A 17,299-nucleotide genomic window follows, 5' to 3' on the forward strand; every position below is an offset into this window, starting at 1 on the left:
CCAAAGAGAAAATCCCCCCAAAAAAAAAAAAAAAAAACTAAGTAGGGAAGACTCAGTACTTTGGCTACATAACAGCTCATGTTTTCTTGTTTGCTTGTTTTAAGAATTATTTATCTAGGTGTCAGAAGGTGGCATTGTGGTAAGGGGTGCTGGACTCTCACAAGGCTGACCGCAGTTCAAGTCCCAGAACTGGCATCTTGCTTTCTCACCTTCTTTCTCTCTCTCTCTCATTCAGTCTCTCTCTGGTCAAATTAAAATAAATAAAGTAGAATAAAATCTTTAAAATATTTTATTTTATTTACTATTATTATAATTTCTTTTTCTTTTTTTTTTCTTTAGAGGTTTTTGCTATAGGGGGCTTGCACTCGAGAGAGAGACAGAGAGACAGAAAGTGAGAAATCACCCCCATTCTCCTCTCAGGATCGTGGGCATGCACAGACATGCACCCAGTGTGAGTTTAAGCCACCAGGTCTGGGAATTGAACCGCTGTTGACTACATGGGAATCCAGCGACATGGCAATTATGCCAACTGCTGGTCCCAATTATTTCTTTTTAATTTGACCAAAGAAAAACAGAAAGAGAGGGGGAAGTAAGAAAGCAAGCCACCAGGTCCAGGACTCAAAGCACAGTTGGCCATGTCGGAGTCTGGTGCTTTAATCACCATGCCACCTGCTGGCCCCAAGAGCTTATGTTTTGGTTGACTATCAACTCAAAATAAATCAAAAACTACCACAAAAGTTCATTCTTATGCAAGTGAGGCATTCAAATCTCAAACCTGTACAGCCCTCTTTTGCCTAGCAGAGCTGTCCTGAAATTCCAAGGAATCACCAATTAGGAAAAATTACAGAACCCTGGTGGAAAGTGAAGTTACAACCTCAGAAAAGAGTCACAGATTTTGATGAATATAAATTAAATTTTAGGTTTCTTTTTTCTTTTTTGAAGACAAATATTTTACAGAAGATGCCTATGAGGTCAGCAGATGGCATAATGGTTGTCACTGGACTCCCACATAGTCGACTGTGGTTCAAGTCCTAGACCCGATGGCTTAAAACTCACGCCACGTGCATGTGCATGCGTGACCAAGATCCTGAGAGGAGAGTGTAGGAGACGGGACTGCGGTATGGCCATTCCCTTGGAGCATGATTCCCCTGGGGGATGATTTCTCACTTTCTGTCTCTTTTTGTCTCTCTAGTGAGCACACATGCCCTATAGCAAAAATCTCTCTCTTAAAAAAAAAAAATACCTGTTGGTATGAAGTAAGCACACAAATTAGCAAATATCACATTTACAGGAATCACAAACTCATCTCTATAAAAAATAATTGGTGACCAGCAGCTAGCATAACGGCTATGTCTCTGGACTCCCTCATGAAGTCAACCGTGGTTCAAGTCCTGGACCCGGTGGCTTAAACTCACGCCAGGCACATGTGCGTGCATGCCCAAGATCCTGAGAGGAGAAAGGAGGAGAAGGGATTGCGGTGTGGCCATTCCCCCTGGGGGGTGATTTCTCACTGTCTGTCTCTGTCTCTCTCTGTCTTTCTGGCGAGTGCATGTGCCCTATAGCAAAAACCTCTCCAAATAAACAAACAAACAAAAAATAAAATAATAATTATGAAGCCTATTACTTGGGTTAGTTTTTAATTATGGGGCCACCATTTAAAAATTTCAACATCCTTAAAACTAGACAATTTCTGGGACCAGCAGTTAGCGTAATGGCTATGTCACTGGACTCCCACGTAGTCGACCGCGGTTCGAGTCTTGGACCCAGTGGCTTAAACTCACACCGGGCGTGTGTGTGTGCATGCCCAAGATCCTGAGAGGAGAATGTAGGAGAAGGGATTGTGGCGTGGCCATCCCCCCTGGCGGGTGATTTCTCGCTGTCTCTCTGTCTGTCTCTGTCTGTCTGGTGAGCACACACGCCCTATAGCAAAAACCTCTCCAAAAAAAAAAAAAAAACTAGACAATTTCTAAGATCTCTTCTAATTATGACATAATTATTATTTTTAAGATCAAATTAATGAGATCCATAGGAATCAAATCTAAGAGTAGTCTAATTTATTTATTTACTTATTCTTAGTTTTAGGTTTTAGTTTTTTTCTATAAGGCTCATGTGCTTACAAGACAGAGAGAAGGAAAGTGAGAAAATCACCTCTGGGGTGAGAGAAGATGGCCACACCACAAACCCTTCTCTTCTAATCTCCTCTCAGGATCTTAGGCATGCATGCACACATGGCCTGGGGTGATTTTCAAGCCACTAGGTCCAGGACTCTTATTGTGCAGACATGTGGGATCCAGTATCTCAACCTCCATGTCACCTGCTGATTCTAATTTATTATTATTTTTTTATTTGTAAGAAGGTAATGCGGCGTGGTCATTCCCCACTGGGGGGAGGGGGTGATTTCTCAGTTTCTCTCTCTGTCTCTCTCTTTATGGCAAGCACACGCTCCCTATAGCAAAAACCTCTCTTAAAAAATTAAAATAAAAAAAATTCTTAAGGCCACGTGAGAAGGCAGAAAAGCAGCAAACAAGCCTCAATATGGGTAAATATTGTTTGAGAAACAAATAATTTCAGGTCTACTTTCAGAACAATAGCTCAGAACTATGACTAACCCAGAATAGAGACCTGAGCGTCATTGTTCTGCTCCTTGCACTGTAACAATATGCTTCCTCAACCACACATATACAGCCAGGGTTCTGGATAGCATCCTGAAGGATACTATCAATAAAACAGAAAACAAGACATGGCAGATCAAGAGGCCATAAAAAAATTCCAGTTTATCCTTATTGACTAAATGTTTTTATTCACCAAAGAGCTTAATAAGGATACAGGAAGAGCTATTAAATGAAAACCCTATACTATATATAGGTTTCATTATATCCAAACACTTGGACTAAAATGAGCAGAATGAAAAATGCCTTGATATCACATCAAACTAAGAAAAAATATTCACAGGACCTTACTGTTGCTCCTTCTCACTGATTCTGGATCTCTTAGCAGATCAGGGCAAAAACCTTGAGTAGAGCCTTTTCTCTATTTCAAAGGAATTTCATGTAACACATTCAAACGAAAGATTAACAAAACTCCTTTAACCCATAAGCCAAAGCATATGCAAAAACTACTCCACGACTAAGGTGGTATGCTGCTCAAGAAAAGCTGGGTCCCACATTGATGACCCAAATGACTAGTTAACTATAGTTTGAACCCCTGGCCTGATCAGCTTGAAATATGCTGGGTATGCACATGAGTGCCCAAGATTCGATGGGAAGGGGATCATAGAGTTACCATACTCTGTGAACGGTGTTTCTCTCTATCACTCATATACATGTGCTCACTCTATCATGAAAAAAGAAATAAAATAAAGCACCACCCAGTGGGTGTAGTTATGCCACAATCCCTTCTCTCTTCTCTCCAACTTTTCAAGATTTTGGGCATGTATGTTTTTCAAGTTGCCATACCAGGATTTGAACTACGTGATCAACTGGTATCTGTCTCCCTTAACCACTAGGCCAGAAAGCCAGTCCAAGAAAATATTTTTTAAACAAAGACCACCCAGGGACTAGCAGATGGCATAATGGTTATGTCACTGTACTCCCACATAGTTGACTGTGGTTCAAGTCACAGACCTGGTGGCTTAAATTCACACCAGGTGTGTGTGCCTATGTGCCGAGGATCCCAAGGGGAGAATGGAAGAGAAGGGACTGCTGTGTGGCCATTCCCCCTGGGAGGTGATTTCTCGCTTTCTGTCTCTGTCTGTCTTCTCAGCGAGTGCACCCACCCTATAGCAAAAACCTCTCTTAAAAAACAAACAGGGACCAGCAGTTAGCGTAATGGCTATGTCGCTGGACTCCCATGTAGTCAACCGCGGTTTGCATCCCGGACCCAGTGGCTTAAACTCATGCCAGGCGCGTGTGCGTGTGTGCCCAAAATCCCGAGAGGAGAATGAAGGAGAAGGGATTTCAGCATGGCCATCCCCCCTCGGGGGTGATTTTTCTCTGTCTCTGTCTGTCTGGCGAGCACACGCGCCCTATAGCAAAAACCTCCCCCCAAAAAAGAAAAAAATTTTAAAAATAAACAAAAAAAACAAAGACTACCCCAAAACAAAATACCTCATCCAGAAAAAAAATGAGAATGAGCACAATTATATCTTTTCCTTGCTCTATAAGTGGAGGATGTATACTTTTAGACAATCTTTTCCACTTAAAACAGATGCTATCCCACTACAACTGAAACACATCTTACGATGAAGTTTGCCAACCTGAGTTAATATAGCCAATATATTGGCTAGATTGAAATATTCTTCACAGTAATCACTCCCACAATATCACAAACTCTCTGACAATATTTATCGGGGTATCAGATGCATCTCTTAGATTAGGATTCTCTGGAAGGAACACAGGAAATGGGACCTAGAGAAAGACTCCACTTGTTTATAGTTGTCAAAATGTCTGTGACCATTTGCTAGTAACTGATAACCCCAGAATAAAATATTACAAAACAGAAATCAACCTAAGTGTCCAAAAACTGATGACTGGGTTGAAAAACTGTGGCACATACATACTATGGAATATTACACAGCCATAAGAAATAAAGAGATCCTATTGTTTGACTCAAAATGGATGACTATAGAAGACTTAATGTTGATTGAAGTAAGCCAGACTTTCAAAGCTATACACTGTATTTCCCCACTCAGTTTGTACTGAGTGCTATGGCAGAGGTTGAGAGACTTGAAAATGTGACAGTGGAGAGGATGGGTGCAAATGCTAGAGACTGAAAGGGGGGAGAATTGATGTAGAGAATGCATTATAGAGGGTAGGTATCTGGTACAAGGGGAGGAAATTATTTTAAAGAATTATTTTATTTAACTTTATTTTATTTATTTATTTGTTTTTATTTGACCAAGAGGGACAGAGTAAAAGAGAGAGAGAGAAAGCCGCCAGGTCCGGAATTCGAAATGAAGTCAGCCATGTGGGAGTCCTGCACCCTTAACCACTACACCACCTGGCAGCCCCAAGAGGAAAGATTAAACAGATGGAAAAAAGTAAAAGAAAAGAAAAGAAAAATAGAACATGAGATCCCAGAAATAAACCCCAAAACATATAGCTGACTCATCTTTGACAAAGGGCACCAGTCAATCCACTGGGAAAATGAAAACCTCTTTAGCAAATGGTGCGGGAAAAATTGGGTATCCACCTCAGAAAGATGAATCTGAACCCCTATCTGTCACCATTAACAAAAATCAACTCACAGTGGATCAAAGATCTAAACCTAAGACCGCAAATGATAAAACTACTGATGGAAAACACTGGGGAAACTCTGGGATACATTGGGGTAGGCCAAGACTTAAGACCCCCAAAACACAGGCTATAATTCCCAAAATAGACAAGTGGGATTACATCTGATTAAGAAGTTTCTGCACAGCAAAGGACACTGTCACTAGTGTGAATCAACAACCCTCAGAATGGGAGAGAATTTTTGTTAACTGTGCCTCAGATAAGGGACTGATAACCAGAATACACAGAGAACTCAAGCAGCTCACGTGGAAAAAAAAAAGGTTAACCCAATTAAAAGATGGGAAAATGAGCTGAATAAACAACTCTCTAAGGAAGACATATGAACAGTCAAAAAGCATATGAAGAAATGTTCAACATCCCTTATCATAAGGGAGATGCAGATCAAAACCACAATGAAATACCACCTAACCCCAGTCAGAATGCCAAAGATGAAAAAAACAAGAAATGGTAAGTGCTGGAGGGGATGCAGTGAAAAAGGAACATTCCTACACTGTTAGTAGGATTATAAATTGGTCCATCCATTGTGAAGAACAATATAGAGGTTCCTCAAAGACCTTCAAATAGAACTACCATATGATCCAGCAATTCCACTCCTGGGTATCTATTCAAAGGACAGGAGAACACTCAATCAGAAAAGCGCTCACACATCTATATTCATTGCAGCCTTATTGACGATTGCTAAGACACGGAACCAATCCAAATGTCAACAAACGAATAAATGGATTGAAAAAGTGTGGCACATATACTCCATGGAATACTATTCAGCCATAAAAAACAAGGCCCTGGAATTTGATAGAAAGTGAATGAATATGGAAGATCTGTTGCTGACTCCTCCATTCTCTTCTTAAGATCTTGGCCATCTCCCCTGGGGGGGGGGGGATTTCTCACTTTCTGTCTCTCTGTCTCTCTCTGTCTGTCTGGCGAGCACACGTGCCCTATAGCAAAAACCTCTCCAAAAAAAAAAAATTGTTATGAATACTAGAGCCAAAGTGAAAAGAGTAGGGGAGGAGAAGATCATAGGAGAGGAAATTTGGGGGAAAATGGAGAGGTAAGGCATTTATGGGACATGGGTATGGTTTATTATTTGTTGATGAGGACATGTGTCTGTTCTCAAACTGGGCTGGACTAAGAAATGTGTCATGCTGGGTAAAGTCTCTTTACAATCTAAATTATGTCTAGTGATTAAATGTATAAATAATAATTAAAATTAATAAACAAAATTGTAAATAAAAGAAAAGAAAAAAGAAAAATAGAACGTGTTGATTTTGAATTTTTAAGTGATATGACATTCTAAATAATAATAATAAAAAAAGATAAAACAGAATACAAACCCAAAAATCCAAATCATGTCTATATATGTATATAAAAGAAGCTTATTTAGAATAAAGGTGGTACTTCAAAACAGGAGAGACATGATAGATTATTTAATAAATGATACTGAGATAATTCATTAACTTATGGAGGAGAAATTAAGTTGGTACCCTACCTGACATTATAAAGAAACTCCAGGCTATGATTTTAAGTGCAAAAACGAAAAAACAATTAAATGGCTAGAATAAAACACAGGTGAGCATTTGCTCAAGGTAGGGAAAAAGACCCTTTCAAATCTATGGGCAGAGGCAAAATACACAACAGAAACTATAATAGATTTGATTACAGGCTATGAAGAAGAGACATTGTAGGTCCCCACTTAACATATACCAAATGTCTGCACTCTATGACTGAAACTGATTGACTAACGGTTGTACAAACAGAAGAGATGGGTCTGAATGTCAGATGAGGTGTACGTGGAGGAGTGGGGCCTAATGAAGGACATTTGGAGAAGGGATACGGAAGTAGAACATTGAGGGGATGGGGAAGTGTTATCAGATCAGTTGAAGATATTTTGATCAACAGGACTGGGGAGAAATGTTCACATATTGAAATGCTCACATTGTAAGCTAAACAATGCGATTGAATGTATATACAAAAAGAAATAAATTAAATAAAAAAATAAACATAAAACATTTGTACAGCAAGATAAAATAAAGTAAAAAACCAAACTATAAACTGGGAAAAGCCTCTGCACTATATATGACAAAGGATTAATAGTCTAACTATATTAAAGCAAGAACTGATAAAAACACTCCAATAGGGAAATAGGAAAAGGGGATACATACACACACATAAAATGACCAATAAACACACACACGCCCACACAAATGTTCAATTCTATTATTAACAAAAGAACAAAATAACATTTTTTACCTATTAAATTTGCAGAGATTTTCTTTAAAAAAATAATGTTCCAGGACTGGCAGGTGGCGTGGTGGTTGGGGGCGCTGGGCTTCCACATGGCTAACTGAGGTTCAAGTCCTGGACTTGCTCTCTCTCTCTCTCTCTCTCTCTCTCTCTCTTTCTCTCTCTCTCACATCAAATTCAAATAAATAAATAGATAAAGTTAAATAATTATTTAAAAAAAAGTTCCAAGGCTGGTCCCATAGCCTAAAGGTTAAGGGAGCCAGATTCCACCTGTGGTTCAAAGCCCAGCCTAGCAGCTTGAAAAATGTGTCATGCTTGTGGGTACCCAAAATCTCAAAAGGATGGAGAAATGGAGAAGGTATTAAAGAATGACCACACCCCACTAGAGGATGCTTCCTCCTTCCTGTGACTCTCTATGGCATACAGATGCCCTTTGGTACTTAAAATAACAATAATAATACGGGTTAGCTGGCAGTCTGATGGTTGAGGCGCCTAGGCACCACATGGCCCCACTACACAGTTCAAGTCTCAGAACTGGTGGCTTGAAAAATACACAGGGCTTATGTGTGTGACCAAAATTCCCAAGAGGAAAATGGACAGAAAGGGACTGTGGCATTAATGAAGACCTTGAAAAAGATGTTCTTATACTGCCAGTAGAAGTGGAGGCCAATTGGCAAAATGTTATCAAAACCTTTAAGCATATTCATACTCTTTGACCCAATAATTCCACTTAAAGGAACTTATCCTGAAGAAATAATCACAGATTCACATATACCTTGTACAAGGATATCCATCAAAGTGTTTTTCATGTAATCAAAACATTGGAAACAACCTATATATCCACCAACAGGGTGAGGGTTGCATGAATTATGACACATGTATGATGGAATATTATTTAATTATTAAAAATCTTTTTTTCAAAAACTATATAATGACCTAGGAAGATATTCCTGACATATGCTAAGTTAATAGAGAATAGAAAACTACTTAAATAATCTCATTCTTGAAAGAGATATATACATATTATATGCAAAATACAAATATAATGAAGTTTGGAGGGAAATACATACAAAACATATACCTGTCTGGTGGTAGTTTTACAAAAGATTTGAATTTTTTTACTTTTTTTTTTCTATTTTTCCCAATTATCTATAAATGTAATTTTTTATATCCAAGAGAAAATGAAGACAGTTTGAAGAGAATGGGAAAGCAACTGAACAGGACAGACCCAGAGAAAAGCCAGGACACACGTGCACTAGGAACTTCTTTCCAACTACTTCTGGACTATTAATCATTTTCCTCTGGTATTAATCACCTAAACAGTTTTAGACAAATCCACTTAAACATATTATCACTACCTTCACCTGGCCATCTTATCTAAAAGTAGACCAAAGAAGCCTTGTCAATGCCTTGCTGAAATCTATATATATTATATATACCATATTTCCCTGATCAATGTCCAGTAACCCTATACATTAAGAAAATTTGGTCAGGCTGACATGACTTGTTTGACTTTGGTGAGCCAATACTGGGTTCCCAGTGCTCACCACTTCTTTTTTCAAGTATTTACGAAACAACTCTTAATATAGTCTTTGTGCTGGCAGGTGGAACAGTGGTTAAGTCACTGGACTCCAACAAGGCCAACTGTGGTTCAAGTCTCAAACCTGGCGGCTTGCTTGCTCGCTCTCTCTCTCTCTCTGCTGAAATTGAATACTACTACTAATAGTAATAAATAAAACTAAATAAAATAAAATAATTATTTTAAAAATTTTTTCAATTCAATGAAAAGAAAACAAAGTCCATTTCAACAAGCTGAAAGTCTTATCATGAAAAGAAGACAGACCCCTTTGAATTTTTTTCAAATAATTACTTAATTTTATTTATCATTAGTATTATTGTTTAGTTTATGACGGGGCTCATACATTCACCAGAGAATGATAGAGAGAGAAGAGAGAGAAAGCAAGCCACCAGGTCCAGGATTTGAACTGTGGTCATCCATGTGAGAGCCCAGTGCCATAACCACTATACCACCTGCTGGCCCCTGGGCCTCTTTGCTTTAATAAGCAAGACTGTTATTAGATCATAACTGACTTTTTTAGAGGCTTTTGTCTAAAGGGGTTTATGTGCTTGCTGGAGAGAGAGAGACAGACAGACAGACAGACACAGTAAGAGGGAAAGTGAGAAATCAACCCCAACGGTGATGACCATGCTACAATCCCTTATCCTCCCTTCATTCTCCTAGGATTTTGGGTACACAAGCACATGCAACTGGCCTATGTTTGAAGCCACGAGGTTCAGGACTCAAACTGTGGTCAGCCATGTGGGAATCCAGCCACATAACTGCTACACCATCTGCTGGTCCCAAGAATATGACTGGTTTTTTAAAAAGATTTATTTATTTTTAATTTTATTTATTATCATTATTCTTCAATTTTGACCAGAGAGTGACAGAGAAAGGAGAGTGAGAAAGCAAGTTGCCAGGGTCGGGACTTGAACCATGGTTGGCCATGTGAGAGTCCAGCATCTCAACAACCACGCCACCTGCCGGCCCCAATGACGACTGATTTTTAGTAAGAGTCTAAGTACAAACAAAATCTTGTAAGGTTATATAACACAGAATTTGACTTAGAAGAAACATAAGAGATCACCTTGCATAGTTCCCTGATTTCACAGGTCAGAAAATTAAATCCCTCAGAGGTAGGTTGACTTGCCTAAGATCATTCAGCTACTTAATGATAAAATCAGAACTAGAACCAGGGCCTTGGTCCCTCTGTCAAGAGTATGTGTATGTATGAGAGAGTATGTGTGTGTGTGTATGTGTGTGTGCTTTCCTTACATAAAGGAAGCAAAAACAGTATGTTTTAACTTCAGAGACAACAGTAGGCCCAAATTATTCTACTTCTCTATTTCTTTATTTAAAACAATATAACAAATACCCTATAGTGAAATATATATATATATATATAGGACTATCTTTAGAAAAAAAAACAGCATCATTATCAAGGTCAAGACATTAAAAAACAACACATTAAGTTAAAAAGAAATCCTAAAAAGCTCTAATTAAATAAGAAATAATTAATTGTCATGACTGTATATTATTCTAATCAGTCTACCCCATCCGGAAAAACAGATGTTTTACAAACACCAAACCTCCTAGGATTTTGCCTCAAACCATCTAAGGAGGACAAGAAAGTACCTGTCTGGCTAGCTTGAGAATGCTTTGCCAAACTAGTTACCATGTATTTGGGCTACATGGAATACAGAAAAGCCTAGCACAAACATACATATCCATATATGAAGCTCAACTCTGGGAGCAAAACTGAAAGAAAGCTTAACATTTCTTCTCTTCCAAGTTTACAAAGCAGAGTGGGCCTAAATGGGTGCAGTCATTTTGGAAAAAAGTCTGGGAGTTCCTCAAAATGTTAAATGTTAAGTTATATTATGATCCAGCAATTCCACTCCTAGGTATATATCCCATAGAACTAAAAACATATGTTCAGGGTCAGCAGGTGGTGTGGTGATTAAGGTGTTGGACTGCTGCATGGCCTACCATGGCTCAAGTCCTGGACCTGGCAGCTTGCTTTCTCACTTTCCCTCTCCCTCTGTCTCCCTTGGTCAAATTATAAATAATAATGATGAATAAAATTAAATAAAATAATTCCTTTTAAAAAAGATGCTCAACTTGATTAGCCATCAGGGAAATACAAAATCAAACCCACAATGAGATACCACTTCACACCCACTGACAATAACAAGTATTGGAGAAGATGTGGAGAAACTGAAACCTTCACACAATGCTGATGGGAATGCAATATGGTACACCTGCCATGAAAAGCTGCCTGGCCATTCCTCAAAAGGATGAACATATAGTTACCATATGATCCAGCAATAGAGAAATGTGAACATATGTCCATGCAAAATCTTGCACATAGATGTTCATAGAGCATTATTCATAATAGCTAAAAAGTGGAAACAACCCAAATGTACATCAACTGATGGATAAACAAAATATGGTATATACATATAACAGATATTACTCAGCTATAAAAAGTAATGAAGTACTGACACATGCTGTAACATGGATGAACCTTGACATTATGCTAAGTGAAAAAAGCTAGTCACAAAAAACTACCTCCTGGGGCTGGCTGGTGGCATGGTGGTTAAGGGCGCTGGACTCCCACATGGCCGAATGTGCTTCAAGTCCTGGACCTGGGGGCTTGCTTTCTCACTTTCTCTCTCTCTCTTGCTCTGTCCCTCTCTGGTCAAAATTTTAAAAAATAAGTAAATAAAGTTAAAGAAAATAATTCTTTAAAAAAAGACTACATCCTATATGAATCCATTTATAAGAAATGTTTAAAATAGACAAATTTATAGAGACATAAAGTAAATTAGTGGTTGCCTAGAGTTGAAGGTGACAGAGAGGTTGGGGGGAGATGGTTAAAGAGGACAGAGTTAGTGAACATTCTAAATTATTTTTGAGATGGTGATAATTCTGAAATCAGTTGTGGTGATGGCTGCACAGTTCTGTGATATTCTAAAAACCAATTAAGTGGGTGAATTATAAGGTCATAAAAAAATGAATGACAACTACAACTCTGTTTCACTTGAAGACATGAGAAGTGCCTACTTACTGCATTAATATTCTTAAGCCTGCACACATTTGCTAATTAAGTCAAGCAAACCAACTCCCACCTTTTGGCTTCTCCTGGGATTCCTCCCACAATATCATTCTCTGGTAGACTTCCTAAACCCACTTTCCTTCTACAGGAGAGGAGGTCTCTCTCAAGCTTCCAGCAGTCCCTCTACCCTAGGTTATTTATTCCTTTGGGGCAAGAGTCTGTGGTCCTCAAGACTAAACAGCTGAAATTTAGGAGTTGGATTACTCCATTTGTTAACAGCTTCTGCCACCTAAAGAGCCTCAAGTGTTATACCTTTTGCTGTCTCCAGATGTATCTGGGTAGAAAGAGGGGACTTACAGCTTCCCACAGTGGTGGAAGTAGTTGTTACCTACTAGCAAAAGCACTTGATCGAAAGTTACCAGGAAATCTGACTTTGAACTTAAATTCTGTCCCTTACTAGTGGTGTGACTGAGCATAATCACTCGACCTGTCTGACCTTCTTCACTTTCCTCATCTGTGAAACAGGGAGAATACTGTCTACCCTACAAGGATATCCTGAAGATTAATGCTCACAAAAGTATCTGGAACATAAAGATATTCCACAATTCAATTCAATGAACCATGTACCAGGCTCCAGACCAAATGCTAGGGACACAAAGATGAACACAATACTAACTACTTTTGAATTGTTCACGTTGTAAAAATGCTGGTGATAGGAATGCATTTTCTATTTTCCTTACCTTAGCCTTCTTTTAGGATGACAACAGGAGTGTCAGAACTTTGATTCTTGGGACCTACAGGTAGCATGGTGGTTAAGGGCGTTAGACTGCAACATGGCAGACCACGGTTTGAGTTCCAGACCTGGCGGCTCACTTTCTCACTTTCTATCTCAATCTCTCCCCCACTCTATCCCTCTCTGGTCAAATTAAAATAAATAAAGTTAAATAAAATAATTCTAAAAAGAACTTTGATTCTTTTCCTTGGTATACTTTCGCTTCTGAGCTCTTAAGAGATCATGCTGTTAGAGTAGCAGTTATGTTTACATCCTTCATTCTCAAACAGGAGGAAGAGGTATAATGGTTACTTAAACGTTATGGAGGGGACAGTAGGTGGCATGGTGGTTAAGGATGCTGGACTTCCACATGGCCAACCATGGTTCAAGGCCCAGACCTGGAGGCTGACTTTCTTTCTTTCTCTCTCTCCCCCCCCCCGGCCCCCATACACACACTTTTTGTCCCTCTCTGGTAAAATGAAAATAAAATTAATATAAAAATAATTCTTAAAAAAAAAAAAGAGAACGTGGGGAAAGCAGGTGGCATGGTGGTTAAGGCATTGGACACTCCCACATGGCTGACCACGGTTCGAGTACTGGACCTGGTGGCTTGCTTTCTCACTTTCCTTCTTTCTATGTGTCTGTCTTTCTCCGGTCAAATGAAAATAAATGAATGAATGAGTGAATAAATAAAAGTAAGTAAATAGTTCTAAAAAAAAGGAGGAAAAAAAAGAGAACGTTATGGAGAAAATATCCCTTTTATGCTTTGAAGTTATTGTCAACACTGATCCCTAACTCTTCCCGGTCTTACCTGAAGGTGTTTCCATGGTGAAAGTATGCTTATTCAGCACCTTAAAATAAGTCATGGAAAAACTCTAATTCTCTCTTACTCCCTGGATCCCCAGCCTGTCTGGATTTACATTCCAGTTTAAAAGACTGGTCACAAAGAATCAGCTTCCAGTTTAGCTAACTTAGTTACCGATTTCTGGCTCACCTCTTGATTTTGAGATCAGGTTCTACTCTAAAACCAAAAGAGCTTTCCAGAAAATACTAGCTCAGCTTATAAACAGAGGCTAACACAAAATAACTAAGGGAAAACGTAAGAGATCTCAAAATGCTATTATTATGAAGCATATCCTTCTCTTGGTGGAACAGCCCACAAATCACAGAAAAATATTTTTCATTTTAGAATAGACTGGAAGAGAGTTTTTGCCAAGAGTCAGTTGTTTAAATTACCAATTTGAATTTTAAGCAGGATTATACATGCCCAAGAACATTGTGCTAATTTTAACTAATAGGTAGGATTGCTATGTCCACAACAGTTTGGAGCAATAAAGAATGAAACTATAAAACAGCAGTTCTCAATGTGGTAACTTATCATTTAGCACTTATATTTTTATTGTAATATTTTCCAAAGCTTCATCATAAAAACACCCGTAAAGCACCCATGCTAGGTATAATACAAAGTTCAAATAGAAAGACATAGTGCCTACATTTCATAATGAGTTAACCCACATGAAGCAAACCAGATACATGAAAAAAATCTCAAGGTTAGAGCATTCCCAGGTTGCCACCTATCCCATGTCCAGGTGAGGTACTTTAGGAAGTAACTGTCCTCAACCTATCACCCTTCCAATGCTTGCACCCCTTTATGTATTAAAAGGAGACGGGTAATGAAAATGTTCTAAAACTGACTGTGGGTAGAGACACAACTTTGTGAGTATATTAAAAGCCACCTAAATGAAGGAATTGTATATGATCTATAACTTATACCTCAATAAACCTATTTTAAGAAAATTGTTTTTACTTTTATTGTTCAAATTAGTCAAATCTATCATTTAAGCTTTCGTGCTAAAGTCTGGCTAGCTAAAAGCTGCACTAATTTGGCAATGGTGCCTACTGGCCACTATGGTGATCCCTCTAACCTTCACCTCCACCTCTCCTCTCCCTCTTGCTATTGATATTTCCCCAGTCCCTTTCCTGCTGCTTCTCTACTCTTAAGTAGGACTCAAGTCTTTCAGGTGTTCACAAGCATGGTTTGTTCCAACTGGTGGACCTTAGGATTAAACAGATTGCTGACCCTTCGCAACTTTCCATTCATGACCTTAGGCAAGTCACATCCTGGCTCTCCCGTTTCTGTTCCAATTTGCAAAATGAGGGACTGGACTACACAATCCTATCCAGTACTCACATTCTAGGTTAAAAAAAAAATTCAAAATATGAACATTTATTTGGCCAATAACATGAAAATCTCTGCCATTTTTGTCAACTAATATGTAATTGTACTGTTCATTTTGTAAATACCCACACTGTGATGCAATCCTCCAAAGAGTCATTTTGAATACATTTATAAAGTGATCCCGGAGGGTCCTTTTTTTTTTTTTTTTTTTAATTTGCCAGAGGGCGCATGTGCTCACTGATGTGACAGAGAAAGTGAGAAAGTATCTCCCATTGTGTCATGACACAATCCTCTCCCTTCCATCTCTCTCATTTCAGGATTTTTTGGGGCACTCATGCACCCACGTACACACATGCCAGATCAGAACTCAAACATCAGGGTCAGCAAAGTGGGATCCAGCCACCTTAACCACCAGGCCACAGGCTGACCCTGGAGTCCTTATTTTTAGAAACTAGCACTTTATCAAAGAAAAATCAGAGCCCCAATACAGAATGCTTGACAGTCCCTCTGGACCAGGCTCCAGGGGCCCATTTTCAAATGGAAAAAAAAAAAAGCTTTTGGGACCAGCAGGTGGGAGGGTTAAGGGTGCTGGACTCCCATGTGGCCGTCCCCAGTTCTAGTCCTGGACCTGGCGGCTTGACTGCCATTTGAGTACTGGACCCAGTGACTTGCTTTCTCATTTTCTCTCTCTCACTCTCGCTCTGTCCTTCTCTGGTCAAATTTAATTAAATAAAGTTAAAATAAAATAATTCTTTAAAAAGAAAAAAACTTTTGCATGCTGGGACCCTGTAGGATTTACCAAACCAAACAAAGAAGTAAGATGGGGGTAGCAGAGCCTTTAGAAACAGTGGTTGAACTAAATCCTAATAGACAAAGACCTTGGTTAACAAGTGGAAAAAGACCTAACATAAAACAGCATGTCAACCTACATTATAAACTCTCAGAAATATGCTCAGAGAGCAATAAACACTGCAGACATTCCCTTACTCTGGACAACTTGCAGCTTGTTATGCAAACCAGTTGAATTCCCCCAACAAAAGTCATAGAAATATGTAGTCACCAGTTTCCAACATACCACCACCAGACAAGTTCACAGTATTGTTTCCATATGCCCAACATCAGAGAACAAAACCGAAAGAAAACATCAATTTCTCCTACACACACACACATGCAAGAGAAACCATTTCCTTTGCAAAACCAAGGCTAATTTGGAGGCATGAAATAGATACATATTAGTTGCTAATAAAAATCAGATGGTTAGCTGTATACTGAGAAACACACAGCATACACATAAATCATAAAAACAATAACCTTAAGGTGCCTTCCTCTGTAAACTGAACAGCAAACCTGGAGAGAAACACTCAAAGTGACCATTTGCATCCTCCTCCCATTACCTCAGACCAACAAGCTGTCTAGCTAGTTACTTCCCCACACTTCTATCCCGCGTATAAAAAGCATCTGCGAAGGGTGGCAGGCCCTTTTTTTCCCTTCAAGGCTCTGGAGGCACTGAGCGATCCTGATGGGAGGAGGAGGAAAGGACAAAGGTAACCGCTTTTCACCAGGCTCAGCTTTGCAACCGGCTCCCAGCCTCTCCGTCCTCATCAGGAAACTAGAGCACCTGCCGGGAGAGGGCCCTTCCGCCACCTTAGTACTGGCCCACGGGGCCTAGGTGTCCAAGGAGCCCAGGCACTGCAGCCCTAGGGCACAAAGGCCAGACTCTTACAGAGGGTGAGGGGAGGCGAAAGGAGTCGGGAAGGGTCTGAAGCCCCTGCAAACCAAAGGGAGGGGACAGGAGAATCCCAAGTCCGTCGTGGGTGTTCCCAGCGGTAGCCAGGTTGGGTGGAGAAAGGCGTTGGGGGTGGGGTGGGGAAGATTTCGAACATTCCTCTGGGGAAGGGGGTTAGGGAGCTGCTGGGGGCGCAGTAGCCGGCAGGAAGGAGGCTGTGGGCAGGTTTGAGCCCCCGAGGCGAGAAAGGGGACACAGTTTGGGTGGGAAGAAGTGATGGCAAAGAGGTGAAGGTCAGACAGGCCCAGTGGAGGGAGAGCGGGCGTGCGGCGCTCCCCAGGGCCAGAGAGGCGTCCTCAGGAGTAGCTCAGAAGGGGGCTGGGAACACGCGGCGAAGACACTCCGGGGAGAGGGCTGACGGGGCGCAGTGCTGGAAGAGAGGCTGAGAACAGACCCGCTGAGAGGCTACCA

At 39.9% G+C, this 17,299-nt stretch overlaps 1 protein-coding gene across 1 annotated transcript in view; it reads right to left on the reverse strand.

Annotated features, from left to right (window-relative positions):
- DLG3 (discs large MAGUK scaffold protein 3) overlaps positions 1 to 17,299 on the reverse strand; it is a 74,571-nt gene that overhangs the window by 47,069 nt on the left and 10,203 nt on the right.

Source organism: Tupaia chinensis, unplaced genomic scaffold, assembly GCF_000334495.1.
Source record: "Tupaia chinensis unplaced genomic scaffold, TupChi_1.0 Scaffold000165_2, whole genome shotgun sequence".
Classification (NCBI taxonomy): Eukaryota; Metazoa; Chordata; class Mammalia; order Scandentia; family Tupaiidae; genus Tupaia; species Tupaia belangeri.